Genomic DNA, 17,885 nt, shown 5'->3' with positions numbered 1-17,885 from the left:
TCAACCCCTGTGCCACCAAGGAGGGCCCAAGCTTTTGTTTTCACTGTCTGGCCTCCTGTTGCAGTGGAAGTAGACCTGGAGGGCTAGGTTTGCACTTGTGGAGGTGCAGGGTGGTTTCAGCGTTGGCTACACATTAGAATTCCATCCAGAGCTTTTAGAAAATATTGATACCTGATTTCAGTTTGTGCATTATTTAGATATAGCCACAGTAAAATACGCAAGGTTTTCAGTAATCAATGAATTTTATCTATAGTCATGTAAAAACTGCTGACATCAGCTCAAGACAGACCATTTCCAGAACTACCGATGACTTCCTGCTGCTTCTCATCACTACTGGCCGCCCAAGGAACCCCTTATTCTGGTTTATGTTCATTGATGTTTTGTTTATTCTTGAATTTCATAGAAATAGAATCAGGCGGTGTGTTCTTTAGAGTCTGGCTTGTTTGGTGCAGCATCCTGTCTGGATGTTCCTCCACCGTGGGTGGAGTGGAGGGTCCGGAGGGTCTGTTTCTTGGATGTGCGGGGTGGGATGCGCCAATTTCTGTTGGTCTGTCTCAGTTTTGTTTTGTTGTGTGAACATTCTTGTTGAGTAGGAACTTCAAAGATTGGTTCTTTAACCTGAGTCAGCGACTCTGATAAGAAAAAGCAGATAAGATTTTTTCCCCTTGTTTAAATTCTTTCCTTATAAAACTATAGATCAGGAGATTTTTTTTTACTTGGCTGAACAAATTGGAAAATAGGTCATCGAGTGATTGAGACTTAATGAAAGAAAACTTTAAGGGATTAGGAAGTCTGTACACAGCATGGGGAGGAAAGATTAGAATACTTTTGTGTCTCCCAGCCTCGGTACCCAGACTGCCTGGGAGCCGCCCCCCCCCCCCCCATCTCATACATTAGGAGGTTCTGGGAGGTCCTCCTAGCCCCAGCCAAGCACCTTCTGGCAGTTAGCTACCACGTCACTTTACCTACTAGAGCTAAATTGTCCAAATAATCGTTTTTTAAGTAGCTCAGCAATGGAAGTGATCACAAAGTTTTGGGGAAAAGTGGTTGGTCACTGGCATGGACAGAAATGGTATCTCCTGTTCAGGAAGCGGGGAGAGGTTTAGTTGTTACAATGGAAACTTGGAGTTTCTCTGGGGTCAAAGATTGTCAGGAGTAGAAGGGCCTCCAGACTCTTGGCTTTTGCCCACTCCTCACCCCTTAAGCTTCTAGTTATGTAGAACATTTTAAACCTATACAAAAGGAAACTTGATAATGAACTTCCATGTACCCAAGCTCTGTAAAGGTCATTCTGTCTAGGGGGATCGCACCGTTCTGGGGACATGGAGCCATTTAGTCAGAGAAGAGAAGGGTCAGCTGGGTCAGCTAAGAAAAGGGAATCCTGTGAAATTAGAAAGAGGATATGAATTTTTCCACTGCCAGAGATCTGAGTTGGAACTAGGCATAGAATAGGGTCCTTGCCAGCACGAGACTTTCTCAGTGAAGCTTAGCACCTGAACTGGCCAGAGGCAGACTCTGACTGCTATGTGCCTGTGACATAAAAGGACTGTTTATAGTATGCAAAGTATGTTCTTATCTGTCATTTCTTTTGATCCTCTTAAACCTTGTAGTCAAGGCATGGTGTCATTTCTGTTTTTAAAATGTGGAAAATTGTAACTATTCTATAAGGATCACAGACCTAGTAAATTGGCAAGATGAAACAGGATTCATTGCCATTTGCACCATCAGTAAGTGCTGTTCTGTTTTGTTTTTAATACTGAAGACATTGACGTGAGGCTTGCTGACAAGCACGACCCACTGAAAGAAAGAACCAGCAACAGAGACACAGTCATAGCTACAAGAAGGAGCTGGGAGGGGAGTGGGGTGGTGCAGAGTACCTGGCAGGTGCTGGGCTCTGGGTTCTTTCTTCTGACGGAACCTCCCTAGTTCAGTTGCTGACTGTTTATGCCACTGACCTCATCCATCTCTGTTAGTACTTTTCTGGAACTGGGAGGTTAATTTCTCATGGTTCCTTTCTCAGGGACTTTCTGGTGCATGTAGGGAAAAGAGAATCTAAATTAAAACAACTATAAATATATATATAACAAGTATATATTTTTATATATGTTTTAATTTAGAGACATATATATACACTTGTTTTGGCATATATACACATATTGTAGATGTTGTAAGACTTAGAATGGTGATGAGAAGAAAACTGAATTAATGTTTATGGAATATGTCTTATGCCAGGTCTTAGATGCTTAGGCACTTAGTGTGTGTTTTCATATAATCCTTGTAGTAGCCCTGTGAGGTTTAGACACTGTGCTCTCTGTGTACACTTGAAAAAACAGGAGATTGTGAAGTTTAATCACCTAAATTGATACATGCTAAAGTTTAGTGGAAATCAGATTCCCTGACTTCTAAGATCACATGTCTCTTTCATTGTAGTAGGTTGCCTGTGGAGAAGGGAAAGTGGAATGCAGACAAAGGCTGTAAAAAGGGGGAAAACAAAACAAAACACCTTTCTGTGGAAATAACACCGACCCCTGTGTCCCCAGGAAATTGGAATGGCAGCAGAAAACCTTTCAGCCAGACCCCAGGTGTGTATGGTGGGACATTCTTCCCCTGGCTGCACCAAGGAAGAGGTGTAGAAGGACATTTTTATCTCCCTTGGTAATATGGGGAATGAGATGTGTGTTGTGTATTAAACACAAAACTTCCAGGTTGATACTCTGGGCATCTAGGAATCTATCCAAGCAAAGTGAGGGTCAGAGGTTTTTGAGACTTGTGTGTGGATTACAGCTGGTTCATGTGGCAGCTGGGATTGTTCTCCGGTCACATAAAAGCTGACAAACTACATTGCTTCAACCTTACATTTCTTAAATCTGTCACTCTCACTTTCAACTAGTCCAGCTTTTCTAAAAAGCTGTCTATTCACAGCCTTACCCCACACACTCATCCTGCTCCGCTCTGGCTTCCCCTACAGGGGGATTACTCGTACTAAGATCTCTCATGTCCTCCTTGAAGCTCAATTCAGCGGACATTTTGTCTAGTTTTATCAACAAAGCTGACACTGTTGACCACTCCTTTCTTCTGGAAACTCTTTTCTTAGTTCTAGTGACATAACTCATCCCAACTCCTATTTCTCTGTTGTTTGCAGGCTCATCCTCCATGGTACAGCTATGAAGTGTCCATGAAGTGTCCCACTCTCCCAGGCCGCCTCCCCTACTCCATAGGCTTTAGCAGTTATACTTCTCTGCATGTGATTTGTAAATGTTTCCAGTCCAAACTGCTCCTCTGGCTATTCCTGGGCTCTATTCTGGGCTCTGGGCTACAGTGAGGAGCTAGACAGAGGTGGTGGGTAGGGTGGAGGTTAAGAAACCAGCAGGAAGTAGTCAGGAAATACTAGATGATACCAGCTGGGACTAAGTGTCAAAGTGAGTGTAAACCAGCATGCTGTGTTCCACGGTGAGAGCTGCTTTGCTGGTCAAGACTCTACATAGGTGGGAAAGCCAGGAAGAGTGATATTCTGTAACCAAGGAGGAAAAGTGTTTCAGTGGAGAAAGAGCAGGCATTTGTGCTAAATGAGAGACTGGCATATTGAGGCCTTTGACACTGGTAAACGGTTTTAGTGGAGTGTAGAGGGTTGAAGCCTGGTTGGAGTGAGGTGAACAGGGGCCAGGGAATGAAGGAAACAGACGACTCTTTCAAGAGGAGTAGCTGTGGGGAGAAGCAGCGTTTCCGAACTGGAGTAGCTGGAAAGGAGGTGTGAGAGCAAGAGAGAGTTTAGTGTGTCTGGTTTTTGAAGGTAGGAAATTTCTAGATATATCTCTGGATCAACCTGGGAACCTGTTAGAAATACAGAATCTCAAATACAGAATCTCAGGCCCCAGCCCAGACCTACTGAAGCAGACTCTTCATTTTAGTGGGTCCCCACTGACTAGTCGGAGAAGCTCTGTGCAGGAGGAGGGCTTCTCGGGTGTGCTGAGGCACCTTCTATGCAGTCCTGCTGTGTGTGGCGGAGACGACTTTCTCCCCCATGGTCACCGTGTGGTTCGTCACCGGTGCAGACCCCTGAATGTCGGTCCTTGATGTCTGTGATAAGCAGAGAGTGTGTGGAGCCCACTCTGAGGAGCGCTGTGCCCGAGCATGGTGCGAGCTAAGGGGCAGAGGGAAGAGTGGTGAGAGAGGGAATCCGTAACCGCATGTGAGACAGGGCGCTGGGTGCATAATGGGAGTGTCCTACACCGACACAGACTCTTGATTCTGACTGCAGGGAAACGGCATCAGAGTTGTGGGCTTATTAGGAAGAGGTCCTGTGGTGTTTCTTGATGACATAGTCATGAGCTGACAGGCTGGAGGCCACTGAGAGAAAACTGGGAGAGTCCTTTTGGAGACTGGTCTGCCCTGGAGAGAGGGGGATTCTGGCCGTGGTGGGGGCCAGCTTGAAATTCGTGGTGATGAGTTTAAATTTTCTCTACTTTGGTTCAGGCTTGTGTTTTAACTGGTTTGAAGCTTTACATGGAAGAGGGTGTGCAGGTAACTGAATTAGCCAGCCTTTTAACCTGCTGGCCTCTGGCTATCACCTGTGGCCTTGAATGCAGAAGGGGCTGGAAAGCGTGTGGACACCTGGAATATGGGTGGGTGGGTGGGCGTGAGGGAGCACACCTGAGCCTGGAGGCGGAGCTGTCAGGGCGGCTCCACACAGATGGGTTTAGCCGAAGGTCTAGGAGAGGTTGAGTAACTGCAGCGCAGCGAGGCAGCACCATAGATGATGCCGGAAAGCCCAAAGTGAACGTAAAGATGTGATGGGGGGCTGAGAGGCCTGCGGCACCCTCCTCCCCCCCCCCCCCCCCTTGCCAGCCTGTGGGCTTGCTCTACCACAGTTAGCGTAGAAAGATCGCCAAAGTCTGAAAAGGCCACTGAGCGCTCTGGGACTCTCGTTAGTTGATCACCTGCATCCATAAAGAAGCTGCCCTGTGCTTGCTGGCACAACAGGGTCATCTAATTCTAATAAATGAATTAACCACTCTCCTCGTTCCTAAGGCGCGGGGTGGAGGAAGAGTGTGTGCTTCAGAGACTGTTTTAGGAGTCACGCTAGGACGGTGTCCGGTACTTAGCACACTCGCTCACGCTGTCATTTCCCTCCTCCCTGGACACACAGGTCCGCCTCCTTACCGGCCTCTGGCAACCTCTCCCCTCTTTCAGCCTGTCAGACTGAAGCCAGCGTTCACCCTGAAGCACACCTTTGAGATGTGCACCGCTAACCCCACTGTACACTTGCCTGACTTCTGTAGTTCGAAGGCGTGGATCCTTAGCTGGCCACCCCTCCAGCTCCCTCCTGCCTGTAAGCTCGTTCTCCCGTATGATCACACAGATGAGCTTCCTCAGCTTCCCTGGGTCCTACTTGGAACCTTCTCACCATGGGGGAGCCTTCCTGGGCCCCCCAGGTGTGTCAATTTCATAACTTGTGTTTCCTCCAGCTTATATTTGATAGTTGATTCTTACAGTCCTATTCTTCTGTCGCACTACCCAGTAGCTGCACGAGGACAGGCCCGGTGGGTCACTTTCCTCCCCCGTGTGCAGCGCTTGGTGCAGCAGCCACTACTTGAATAAATGAGTGAAGCTTCAGAGGATTGAGCAAACCACCACCAACTATTACCAATTATGTGACTTCTTTATTTCTTGCTCATCTGTAAAATAAACATGGTGGTATTTACCGGATTATGTTAGGTAATAAATGAGATAATGAAAGCACTTCCTTCCTCTTAGGGTAGCTGCTGTGACTTGGTATTTATGGCTTTCTCCATGCAGTCCCTGACACTGATCACACTCCTGGAGGTGAAGGGAGCTGGTGGCTCTTCTCAACCAGCTTTTGTGAAGCTGGTGAACGGCTGACAGTGTCAGAGATGTGGTTCAACTGCTCACCAGACGTGGGCTAATTGCAAGGAAGCCCGGTCTCAGTCACAGAGTGCTTGTCACAGGGGAAGCGGCAGAGCCAGGTGGTGGTCCTTGAGGACATGCTTTTAAATAGACACCCTAATCGCCAGCAGGTCTCAGCAGTTGCTTATTAATGAGTGCTTCCAGAGTGCTTCAAAGTTCTTAAACCCTTTCTTCCCAATTCCAGATCTTGTTTATGCTCTCAGCGCTTTGTTAAAGGTTTTTTGGTAAGGCAAAAAAAAAGTAAAACCAGTCCCTCCGAGATGGGATTATTGGATTCTCATTCTTTCTCTGACCAGCATCTTAATAGGTCCCAAGTGTCTTAGTCTGTTTGCTCATCTGCCACTGGGATTAGAGTATCTACTTCCTCATTCCAAGAGATAAAAAAACGTGATCCTGGGAGAATTAACAGAAATTCATTATTCTAGCAACCTCTCATCATCAATAGGCCTTGAAAGCTCTATTATTAAAAATGTAAGAATTGATGACAAAATTTAAAAAACCCATTCTATGAAAACTTTGAATAATGGTGTAGTCCTGAGACATGAATCAGATGCGTGGGCTGGCCCCCACTGCTGCCTTTGGGGCCTGTCTTACGTAGTTTCTCCAAGGGCAGGTGAAGAGCAGATAAGGACATCTTGACCTTAGATAACATTTTGTCTGACCTTTTTGTTTAGCTTGTCTGAGGTCGCACAGTAGGTTGCTGGCAGGACTCCCCTCCAGTGTTCTTTGTACCTAGAGGGCCTGACTTCCTTCCTTGTTTCACACCTGGGCAGGCAAGAGCTCTGGCCCTGGATTTTCTTCTCTTGTGGGCAGACAGGGTGGGAAGGAAGGGAGGAGAAAAGGTAGCACAGGCTGAACTAAGTTAGGGCTTTTTCTTCCCTCCTGCTACTAGCGTGTATGCCCCAGGCCGATGGGTGTGGGTACGGGCTTCCACACCTGTAATTATGGACACCCGGGCCATAAAAGGGTGGCATCACCCTGAGGCAGGTCTGTGGCCACAGGAGGGACCACTCTGCGGTGATACCACGAGGCTGCAGAGGCTGAGAAGGCCAGAGGGAGAACACAAAGCTTCGTGGGGGCCTCCTGGCCCCTCTGCCTGCCTCCTTTGAGGCCAACCTCCCTGCCTGGTGTTTCTGTGTCCCTGGTTCCCTGAGAGCTTTAAAGGCCTGTGAAAACCCACTGAGGGTTCGGGACTCTCCATTCGGCATCTGCCCAAATCCACAGTGAGGCAGTCCTGTGTTTGCAGGCGCAGTAGTAGGGTCTGACGACATGGGTGTCTTCTGCAGCTTGCTTTTCCTCGCTGCTGTTACTGAGTGTCCTGAGCTGCACCATAAGGTGCCTTGAGAGTGGGAGCTGCTTGGCAGGCTGGCTCTAGTGCCAACCGGGTGCCACCTAGTGCCGATGGCTGGCACTGCAGTCCCAGGCCCCTGAGGGGCTCGCCCCTCTGACAGTGCCTGTTCACCGGTTTGGGTTCTGGGGAAGGAGACTGACAGGGCAGAACGACACGTTAAAATCCCTCCTGACTCTTCCTGCGAGGCCTGAGAACACCGCCTCAGAGATGAGGGGGCACAGTAGGGCTCTAGGCTGACGTGTGGGCTTGGGTATTGTGACCATCTCATCCCACACCTGTTTGCTGCCTTCACGCCTTCTTTCCTCACACCTGGAAGACCTCGAGGCCAACAGGGGTGGCCTGGCTTCCCAGAAACAGAGAGTGGGTTTTCTGCGATCCTGATCATTCTCTGGTATCAGTTTTTCTGATAACAGGAAACAGCCACCGTGTACAATTTGGTGAAGGCTGAGGGTGGTCCTCGGAGCAGCTGCGTGTGACCCAGAGTCCTTCAGTTTGGATCATTTCTCCTGATCTGCTTTCGAGCTTCACCCACTCATCTCTGTCGTCTCCCTTCTGTTAAGTCCACTCAGCGGATTTTTTTTAATTTCAAAAAACCTTTCTGTTCTGAAATGTCCACTCTAAAACTTTTTCATTTTCTGTTTAGTGGAAAAAGCTGTGGTAACAACTTTAGCTGATAATTCCTGCATTATGTCATTAAGGCTGCCGATTGTCTTCTCCCTGGCAAATGGGTTTAATTTTTCTAGGTTTTGTGTTCTTTTCTTTCACATTTCAAAAGGACAGGTTTATTAGGAAAAGGAGGAAGAAGAGCAGGCACCTGTGTGGTCCCAGGCGTGCAGGAGAGCTGCCTGGCTTTCCTACTTCTACAGGGAACAAGGTTTGTGTTCTGGACATGTCTGCGCCGATCCTGGTTTCTGTGCTGTGGTGTAGTTTTTCCCTCAGCAGGCAGCACCTTGGTTAGACTCAAAGCTGGCTCACCCGCACTGGGTGGCATTTCAGATGTCTGGTTCTGTGGTCCTCGGCTGGGTGCTGCGCTGCTGCGTGGCTCCGAGCGCAGAGGGGTCGGGCCTGTTTTCCTGCCGCGCCTGTCTGGCTTCCGCTGACTGCTCTAGCCTATTTCCCGGTACCCGTTACTGCTCTGCTCTGGCCTCAGCTTCCTCAGTGCAGAAAACCTAGGACTTGCCTTTTAACTTGAACTTCAGCTGGAGCGTTCTCAGGTCAAAGCTCCAAAACTGAGAAGTTCACCCCATCACTTCCTCCTTCCAGTGTTCAGCTTTTCTTTCCCAAGTCTGCAAATAGCCATTCCCACCCCCCCCCAACTTATCCAGTGTTTATAGTTATTGGTGGACTGTCTAGGAAACGGAATTCCCTACGAGCATTCTTACCCGTTGTCAGAATGTTTTGGGAATAAAGATGAGGCCTGTTTAAGAGCACTTTAATTTAGTAGCAATCAAATGAGGATGGACTGATGCTTTTCTCAGTGAGACTTGTTAATTATTCCATGTGGGTGCAGGCACATTAACGTGCTTGACCACCTTGGGGAAGCCTCTGTCCTCTGGAACTTATTTTCTCTCTGCATGGTGTGTAAGGCTGTTTCATCTCTGTTTCTAAACTCTAGCGCTCTCTCTCTCTTTCTCTCTGTCCCCCAACAGTAACCACAAGAAGCAGCAGCAGAATTGGTGCCTGAGGGGTATTGGGTGGAAGCTCTGAGCAGGCACGCTGAGGGTTGAGGATTTTTACAGTCAGACTCTTGTTTCTAGGGGCAGAGGGCCAGTCCCCCGAGGATGCAAGAAATAAATGGCATTCAGGAGTAAAGAAATCATTTGCCGCTTGCTCCCACTCCTTAGAAATAAGGGGAAAATGTGGACAGTGAAAACAAGCCAGGATCATATGGAGTTCCTGTTTGTTTGATTTTTGGCAGCCCGTCCCATCCTGTTTGTAGAGAAAAACCCAATGGGCCTTTGTGATAGGTCAGCAAACTTGGCTTTAGGTGAGGTGCTGGGGTGGCGACTTTCAGTTATTAGGGCTGCGGAGACCTTATTGGAGAGAGGTCAGATTTATGTGGCCATTTCTGATATCTTGGAGTTAAGAAGTTAGATGTAGGACAGGCTGTAGGCAATGCAGAGGAAGGGCGGGACTGGCGTGGGGGGGCGGGGGGGCAGACAGACCAGAAAGTCTTTGCGCCAGTCCTAATGCTGGTGGAGTAATAACTGCACCTCTTCTACTTTGATGAATTTGGGGGCTTGGAGCTAGGGAGAGGGAAAATTCAGACCCACCCCAACCATCCCTGAGGGCTGCCCCAGGCACAGTTCTGTTTTTCTACTTCTCCAGCTTTTCTCTTGAGGTGTCTGGCTTGAGGTTTTACGCACTCATCTTTTTTTAAGCCATTATTAAAAAAACCCTATATTTTGTTATTTCTGTCTTAATCCTGGCTCTCTGGCTCTCCAGGAGGACACACGTGTGGGTGGATTCTGTCGTGAGGAGTGGTGGAGGTGTGGGATGAGTAAGAGGGACCAGCAGCTTTGGAAGGGGATCACACGGTGGTGTCTGGGCGTGGAAGGGCTGTCCTGCACGGAGGGGCAGTTTGAGTGCCAGGCTATGAGCTGAAGCTTCGGGCCTGCCGCTGGCTGGGATGCTGTCTGTCTGCTGTCCCTTGAATGGCCTGGGCAGCGCCTCACCCAACCCCCCACTTCCCGTCAGCTTTGTCCGGTGGGTGAGGAGGCACTGCAGTGCTCGTAGGCTACTCCTAGAGTCAGAGGATACATTTGCAGATGGAGAAGCTCCATTTTAGGTTTAGTTGCTAGTTGGGTGGTTCAGGACCAAAGACCTTTGGAGGATCAAGGCTAGGAGGAGCCCTGGCCATGCGTGTGGGGGAAGGCTTTGTAGTTAGACCCGGTTTAAATCTTTCTGTCACTCACTTGCCAGCTCTATGACTGTGTACATGTCACTTGACTTGAAATTTACATCGCTATAAGGAGGCAGTATTACTGTGCTACTGTCTTCTGTAAAATTTCTCCAAGAGGGCGGTAGAGGCTCCACAGATGTTTGGGTTTCTTTCTTACCCATTTTCCAGAACATCTTATTTTTAGCAGATCCCAGCATTAGCCCCAAACAACGCTGTGACTCACCCCTTTCCAAGCTTGGATTTCCTTCCTTAAAATGCATTTAACTAGTTGGTTCCTGAGATCTTACCAGTTGTGATGTCACCAATCTAAAGACTATTGAGGAGTATACAGGTTTGTTAAAGAAAGACAAGGCCATATCACGGGATAGGAGAAAGCAAGTCTGTATCATTCTGCTCTTCTCCCTCCAGAGGGAGAGAGCGGCTTCCTTCAGAGTTAGAATCTGCACTCAGATCCTGCCTGTCTGTGGCCCAGCGCTGCCTACCGAAGCCTTTGGCTCAGCTCCATCTTGGCTGATGTTTTCTTATCTCTTCCTCTTGTTTATATTCTGTCCAGGTTGGGAGGCAACTGCTACTGAAAGATAGTGACTGTTTCCGAGACATTACTCCAGGCAGCAGCTGGGGACATTGCAGAACGCTTCGGTCTCTCGATGGTAAGTAGCTGTCCAGTGATGTCTGACCACACTGAAGAATCAGGTGGTTCCTGAAGTCTGCAGTTTGCTACCTTTGTAGGAGAGGGAGGAAGACAGTATTTGTTGCTGACCTATCATGAACCAGATACCATGCTTAATCTTTCATATGTTTTTATTTAATCAACTGGCCAACCTCTCAAGGGTCAGACTCGCTGAAGGACGCTGACCACCTTCCGAAGCAGTCGGTGGAGCTGCTGTGCGCTGAACACTGTGTGTGGGGCACAAGCCTGCCTCACCTATGTTGTCTCTCTTCATATGTACAACAACCCCATGAGGTGAATAGTTATTTTCACCACAAGGAAATGAGCTTCCCCACATTCACACAGTGCTAAGTAAGACTAGATTTCAAGCCTGGGTCATTTTTGTAGCACTGTAATATTTCTCTTTGGAGACTTTCTGGTTGAGGCGTGACTGACTTATCCCTTCAAAAAAGCAAAGCCAAACAACAAAACCCCTTCAATCAACAATAGCTTTTTTTTTTTTTAATCAAAAAATGTTTCTTAGCCTTTTCTGGATTCTTTCTGTCAGTATCTCATTGGTTGTTGTTGACCAAAGAAGTGGAAATATTAATAGAAGACCCTGGAGCAGCAGGAGACTTGGCTGCCAGCGGTGGTTGATGATACTGAGAGGCTCTCTGGGGAGGCGAAGAACAGGGCAGCCAGAGCCAAAGTCTGGGACTGGCTGTGGGCCCAGGAGTGACAGACAGAGGAGAGTCGCCTCAGCAAGGCCTCTTGCTCAGGGATGGTGCAGGGATGGTGTGGGCTCTTTGAGGGAGCATGAAGCAAGTGACCCTGCCTGCTCAGTGGTGGGGGTTAGTGTTCATTCCTTTCCCTGGAGCAGTTTTCCCACCTCAGGGAAATGGGTCAGTAAATTAATTTTTGGTGGGTGGCGTGGGAGCTGGTATTCACCTGCTTGCTTATCTTTTTAATGGTGCCGTATCGTGTCTTTATCGGAGCACCTGGCGAATTTGGGGGAGGGAGAGTCATTTCCACTGGCAAGACTTAGTATGCATATCTACGACACAAAGTGTTTTGCTGTCTACTGTGAATTATATTCTGATGAAAACTGACCATTTACCATTGTCCCATGTTGCTGGGCGAGGCTCAGGTCCGCGGAGGCTGTGTGCGTAAGGTCCAGCTGCCCACCAAGAGCAGGTGTATCATGGACTGTGCTATTGGCTTGTGAGCTCACAGTGAGGATGAAATGACCTAGCATGCATTGATTAAAATGTGCTCTCATTATTAAGCTGCTATAACTGTGCTGGCTCAGGATTCTTGGAGCTAAGTATGCAACGTTAAACAGTAGAGAAGTCCATGCACTCAAGAGTTGTAATCTAATGGGTAGACACAGAAATAAATGAATACAACATAAACAAATAGGTAAACAGACCAATTATGTCCACGGTGGGGTGGGGTGGTGGGGTGATATGTGTTCTTAAGAAAAAAGCAGGGCCGGAAGAGGACCTGAAGAATTGTCACTTTCTGTAGTGATCAGGGAAAGAACCTGAAGAGCCAGGGCCCTGCAGAAGTGAGGAATCCAGCCAGGGAGATCCCTAGAGGAAGTCCTCCCGGCAGAGCGCTGGGATGTGACTTGGCATATTTAAGACCCACAGGAGCTGGCGTGTCTGGAGTGAAGCAGCAGGCACAGCACACAGGAGGTGTGGGCCATGCAGTAATGGGGCCCAGCTCATGTGGGGTCTGCCAGGGAGGAGTGGGTTGTGTGCTAAGCGAGATGGATCCCCCTGCAAGATCGTGAGCAGAGGACCCATGTGATCTGACTGGAAGTTTTCAAGACTTGTCCTGGCTGCTGTGTGAGGGTTCCCAGGGAAGGTGGAGGAGGGTGGGTCATGAGGAGGCAGTGAGGCCAGTTAAGAAGTTTCTTGGGGCCCTCCCTGGTGGCACAGCAGGTTAAATAAAGCACAGCACTATGAAGCTCTCTGAAGCTGCTGCAGCACTAGTTCAATCCCCAGCCAGAGAACTGACCCATAAGGCACAGCAGACCTCTCCTGTCTCCCCGCTGCCTGTTCTGCTCCCCATTCGGTCTCTGGTGAAGCTGCCCCCCGCCCTGCCTCTCTTCTTGTATGCCTGAATAAATAAATCTTAAAAGAAAGATGTTTCTATAGCAGTCGCTAGTCCATGAGAGAAAGGGGTGCAGGCGGCCTGGCCTAGAGTGGCCAGAAAGCCATGGGCTGTAGACATCTTGAAGGCAGAGGCAAATTCTTATTTTCCCTTTAGACATGTTTGATTTATCTGGAGTCAACTTCTGGGTTCTATGGGTCTGAACATAGCATCGAGTTACTTCTTCCTTTCCAGTTCTGATGCCTTTTGTTGGACGCTCTTGCTTGTTTGCTCTGCCTGGGACATCAGTCCTGTGTTGACTAGGAGGGTGCCAGTGGGCACCCTTGTCTTGTTCCTGGTCTGAGAGGACACTTCCACCTTCCACCATTGAGTCTGAAGCTTGTCATCGTCATGTGTTCTTCACTGTGTAGAAATATGTTCCCTCTATTCCTGCATGTTTATTATGGACGGATGCTGAGATTTGTCAAAATGTCACAGATCTGCAGACAGTTCCGTAGAGGTCTGGCCTGAGCAGTCCGAAGACTGTTGCTGCTCCATTCATTTAAGGGTTTAGAAGGCGTCTGCCGAGCCCCACCACGGTCCTCAGTGCCCAGGAAGGAAATAAAGCGGACATGTTCCATGCGACATTGGGGAGCGCAGGGCCCAGCAAGGAGTATGAATCGGGGTTAGGGCTAGAAGAAGCTGTGTGTTTAGGGCAGTGCGTTTGTGGCCAGCACGGTTTCCTGGAAGAGGCTTGAGGTGCACGTGAGGCGTGAGAGAGAGGCGTTCACCCGAGTGGGCTGCGGAGACGCGGGGGTGGGGTGGGGAGGGGGAGTGGCCAGGGCGGGGCGGCCACTGGGCTGGCCTGGGGCCCTGCCATCTCAGCCTCTGCCCTGCTATGCGCTTCAGGACCGGTGTCCACCCTGTCTGCCGGCCAGCCTGAGGTTCCCTGCTCTGTCCTTTGTCCCGCCACTGAGTTAAAGTCTCCAGGGTGCAGCCTGTTTGCCCCCGCCCTTGCCCCTGTTCAAAGTGTGCTGGAGATAAGCAGCGAAAACACAAGCAACACAAAAGTTGCTTCTGACCTTGCATTCTAGTAGTTAAAGAGTCATACTGTAAACAAAGTCACGTCATCAAGTGGCTAATCTGTGATAAGGAGAAGCAGGGAGGGACTTAGGCAGGCTGTCCGAAGACATGCCGAACTGTCCTGGGAGAAAGTGAGTCTTTTCTGTCATGACACGTGTCCGAACAGGAGCTGAGTGACAGCTCCCTATAAGGTGACCTCTGGAGCCTTCCCCATCTGGAGAACCCGTGTGCTAGTGGGGCTGCTGGCTGTGAAGTGTGCTGATCTCAAGGACATGTATTCGTGATTCTGGGAAAATAATTTCAGCCTAGTAATTAAATGGAATACTCAAGAAGTAGTGATGGGATGTGACAGCCTAAGGTGTGAAGACATGGTGGCGAATGCGCAGGGAAGCTGCTTAAAACTTCTGCCCACCAGATGCTTTCTCTGATAGCTGAGCAGTTTAACAACCTGCTGTGTCACAAATGCTCAAATCCTAATACATGCAGAATATAATCTTTCTAATCACAGACTTACTTTACTGTTAATTACTTTTTCCCTCCTGTAAGTTATATTTACAATTTTTTTGTAATTCTTAAATGGCCAAAGCTTTGTTCATAGGGTATTATGTCAGTTTATTTTTTATGTGTATGTCCCTTTACAAAATGTGTATTTTATTTTAAAAAAATAATAAATATTTTCATAGAAAAAAAATAAAACTTCTGCCCACTTTTCTGTAAATCAGGGTATGGTAAGCTAATCTGTAGCCCACCACTTGCTTTTGTAGTAAAGGTTCCCTGAAGCAGCCAGATCACTCTCCTATTGTGTATCACACTCCCTGCAGGGTGGGGGCAGAGGCTGTAGCTTTACAGAGCCTGGAATATTTACCACCAGACTGACTGAGTCAGTCGTATGTGTTCACGGTATGTGACCAGTGATGGTTTGTCGAACCCCACTTGAAATGACTCTTGGGAACGGGAGTGAATTAGGGCCACTGCTTGGCGAAGGCCAGGTGAGTTGGGGCTCCTGGGGCAGGTGGGAGGCAAGGAGGTGGGAGGTGCCCCAGTGAGAGGCTGCTCTGGTGTGGACTGGCAGCGCTGGGGCCTGATGGGGGTGGGGTGGCTTTGAGGACGGAGGGCCTCCTCTTCACCTGCTGTGCTGCTGAGGTTTCACCTGAGCAGGATCCTGGCCAGACCCCAGTTCAGACGCAGCCAGTCACTCGAGACCTATATTAAGTGGTAAAATGTGCTAAGAGGAAAGAGCCGGCCAGAGAGGACAGGGAACAGAAGGGTGGGTGCTTGGTGCTTACTCTGTAAGAAGGCCAGGCGAGACTGCTTTATTCTCGGTTTGTAACTGATTCTGCCTTTCTCATTTCCTTAGAGGCCAGTGGAGGGCCCAGCAGCTTCTAGCCCGCTGCAAGGCGCTGGGTGTGCCTAGACTCCTCATGTCTGCTGTGTCCGTGCACTTTTTCTTGATAAACACGCTTGCTGGGGGACGTGGGAGGCACTGGGTGTGGGGGGGGTGGCTGCTGCTCTCCTTTCTTCCCTTGTGCACGGTGCCAGAAGTAGCAGAGCCACACTTCTAGCGCCAAAAGGTCAGAGATAAGAGACTCTAACCCCTTTTCCTCCATTTTCTTGTTTACCTGGTCAATGGGGTGACCTTAGGGAGTTGCTATTTTTAGGAGGATTCTAGCTGGTGACACTGGCCTTAGGTATGCATGGCCATATTTACCTTAGGCCTTTTCAAAGTACTTCTGTTGACATCTGCATAGTGTTGCTATGAGGTAAGGGGGTTGATAGTATTTTGCTTTTTCAGACGCAGGAACAGAGGCTTAGAGAAGATCGAGGACTTGGCCAGAGTAGGTTATAGGCCTCAGAGCATTTGGATTTGGGCACCTAGCCCGGGTCCACCATGTGGCTCCCGAGGAGGGTCCTGTGCCGTAGATTCACATGAGGACGCACAGGGCGATAGTGATAGCTCATGTCGTGACACGCACAGGGCCACGCTGGGGGTTGCCACGTTGACTTGTGCAAGTGAGAAAGCTGGGAGAAGTAACTTAGGAACATAGTGAATGGTTCTGAAGGACCCCCAGGGAGCCCAGTGGGCTCAGGGGGCGGGCGGCTGGGATTCCGTCCTGCGTAAACTGCTTGGCTGTATCATTCAGATTCCGAACTCTGCCAAAATGCCCAAGTTTGTAGGCAGACGATTGTTGGAATTGGAAGGGGTTCTGGGGAAGTCTGGAGTTCGCTCCTCAACCTTGCTCACCTGCTGAGGAAACTGTCTTGATTTCTGAGTCTCAGTTCCTGCATTGAGGGGGTTGGAGAAATAACGTGGTTTTTTAAATGTCATTTAAAACATAAGGATTTATTCCTTTTATCATGTCAAGAAATAACCATGATTAGGGCTCTCCTTGGGGGCGCAACAGGTTACAGCGCAGCACTATGAAGCTATCCGCAGCCAGTGCAGCAGGAGTTTGATTCCTGGCGAAGGAGGTGACCCACATGGCGAGGCAGACCTCTCCTGTTGCTCCACTACTCCACACTCTTTTTTTTTTTTTTTCAGTTTCTAAAAATTTTTAGTGATTTAAGTTTTTTAAATCTTGTACTAAAAGTCCATATTTAAAAAGTTTTACATTAATTATGTATCATAAATAGACTTTGGTATAGTTTAGACAATTTATATATATATATATATTTTTGTAAATAAATTTTGTATATATTATTATTACAAAGTTTATTTTTACATCATCTTGCACATTTTTTTTTTCCATCTCGATTGTAATCCCTGCGGGTTTCCCATCACCAAATCACCCCTGTGCCAGCACCATAGTCCCGTGCATTTCCCTCCCTCCCCCTCCCCCCCCATTTTTGATCCCATTCCCCACTCCACCCTCCAGAATGTCTCTGGTATATGGTTGTTCATTATTTTTGTTATTTTCTCGCCTGGTCCATTATACTCCTGCTATGAGTGAAACCATCTGGTATTTTTCTTTCTCTTTCTGGCTTATCTCACTAAGCATGCTCTTTTCCAGCTCCATCCAAGTTGCTGCAAAAGACATGTGTTTCTCTTTTTTGGTTGCTGAGTAATATTCCATTGTATATATGTACCACATCTTTCTAATCCAGTCATCTACTTTTGGGCATTTGGGCTGCTTCCATGTTTTTCCAATTGTAAATAAAGCAGCAATAAACATGGGGGTACACTCCACACTCTTAACTGTGGTAAACCCCACACCTCTGGTTTGTGCCCTAGTTCTTGTGTGCATGAATAAATACATCTTCAAAAATGAAAGAAATAACCATAATTAAAAGCTTGGTACATGCCCTTTTCACCCTTGTGAATGTACATCTTAAATACAGGTGCCACCCTTCAGTGTATGTAGGTTTTCCATCCCAGTGCATGTAATTTTAACTCCTCTTTTGATTCATTATGTGGATTTACCATGATTTTTCTTTTTAAAAAGATGTTAATCCAGTGGTGAATAAGAAACAAGGTGAGAGCCAGCATAAGGAAACAAAGCATGAGCCCAGAGGAGCAAGGCCGAGATGGGGTCCATGCTGCAGACGAAGAGCAGCAGGGAGAAGCCTCTTCTGGCCAGGGTTTCAGGAAGGGGGTGCTCCAGGGTTGTCTGGAGGACATGTTGACTAAGTGGGATGTGCAAGGCCTGTGGGACAGTGAGGGCACAGGCCCCCTGCAGGACTGCCTATGCTGGGGGCCTGGTTGCTGAGTGCAGCCGAGAGGGAGCTAAGCAGGGTGTGGGGTTGCGCTTTCCAGACGTGTGTGGTGTGCATTTGCTGGGGTGAGCTTTTTCACTCCTGTGCTGTATTGATTCATATCAGATTCTTTTTTTTAAAGTTTATTTTTTGCACATTTTTTTTTTCCATCTCGATAGTAATCCCCT

The 17,885-nt window shown here is 48.3% G+C and overlaps 1 protein-coding gene across 3 annotated transcripts in view; it reads left to right on the top strand.

Annotated features, from left to right (window-relative positions):
* Nucleotides 1–17,885, top strand: part of LUZP1 (leucine zipper protein 1) — a 91,246-nt gene that overhangs the window by 60,314 nt on the left and 13,047 nt on the right. For 2 of the 3 annotated variants that reach the window (XM_012722479.1, XM_004678589.2), the window contains one exon: nt 10,732–10,828. The gene's annotated coding sequence lies outside the window, so the exon portion shown is untranslated. Of the gene's footprint in view, nt 1–2,430; nt 2,583–10,731; nt 10,829–17,885 lie in introns of all 3 variants that reach the window. The other variant, XM_012722480.1, reaches the window with a different exon arrangement.

Source organism: Condylura cristata, unplaced genomic scaffold, assembly GCF_000260355.1.
Source record: "Condylura cristata isolate star-nosed mole 26May11 unplaced genomic scaffold, ConCri1.0 scaffold00008, whole genome shotgun sequence".
In the NCBI taxonomy this organism is placed as follows: domain Eukaryota; kingdom Metazoa; phylum Chordata; class Mammalia; order Eulipotyphla; family Talpidae; genus Condylura; species Condylura cristata.
Note: the sequence above shows the minus strand (reverse complement) of the source record. Positions and strands in the feature narration are given on the sequence as shown.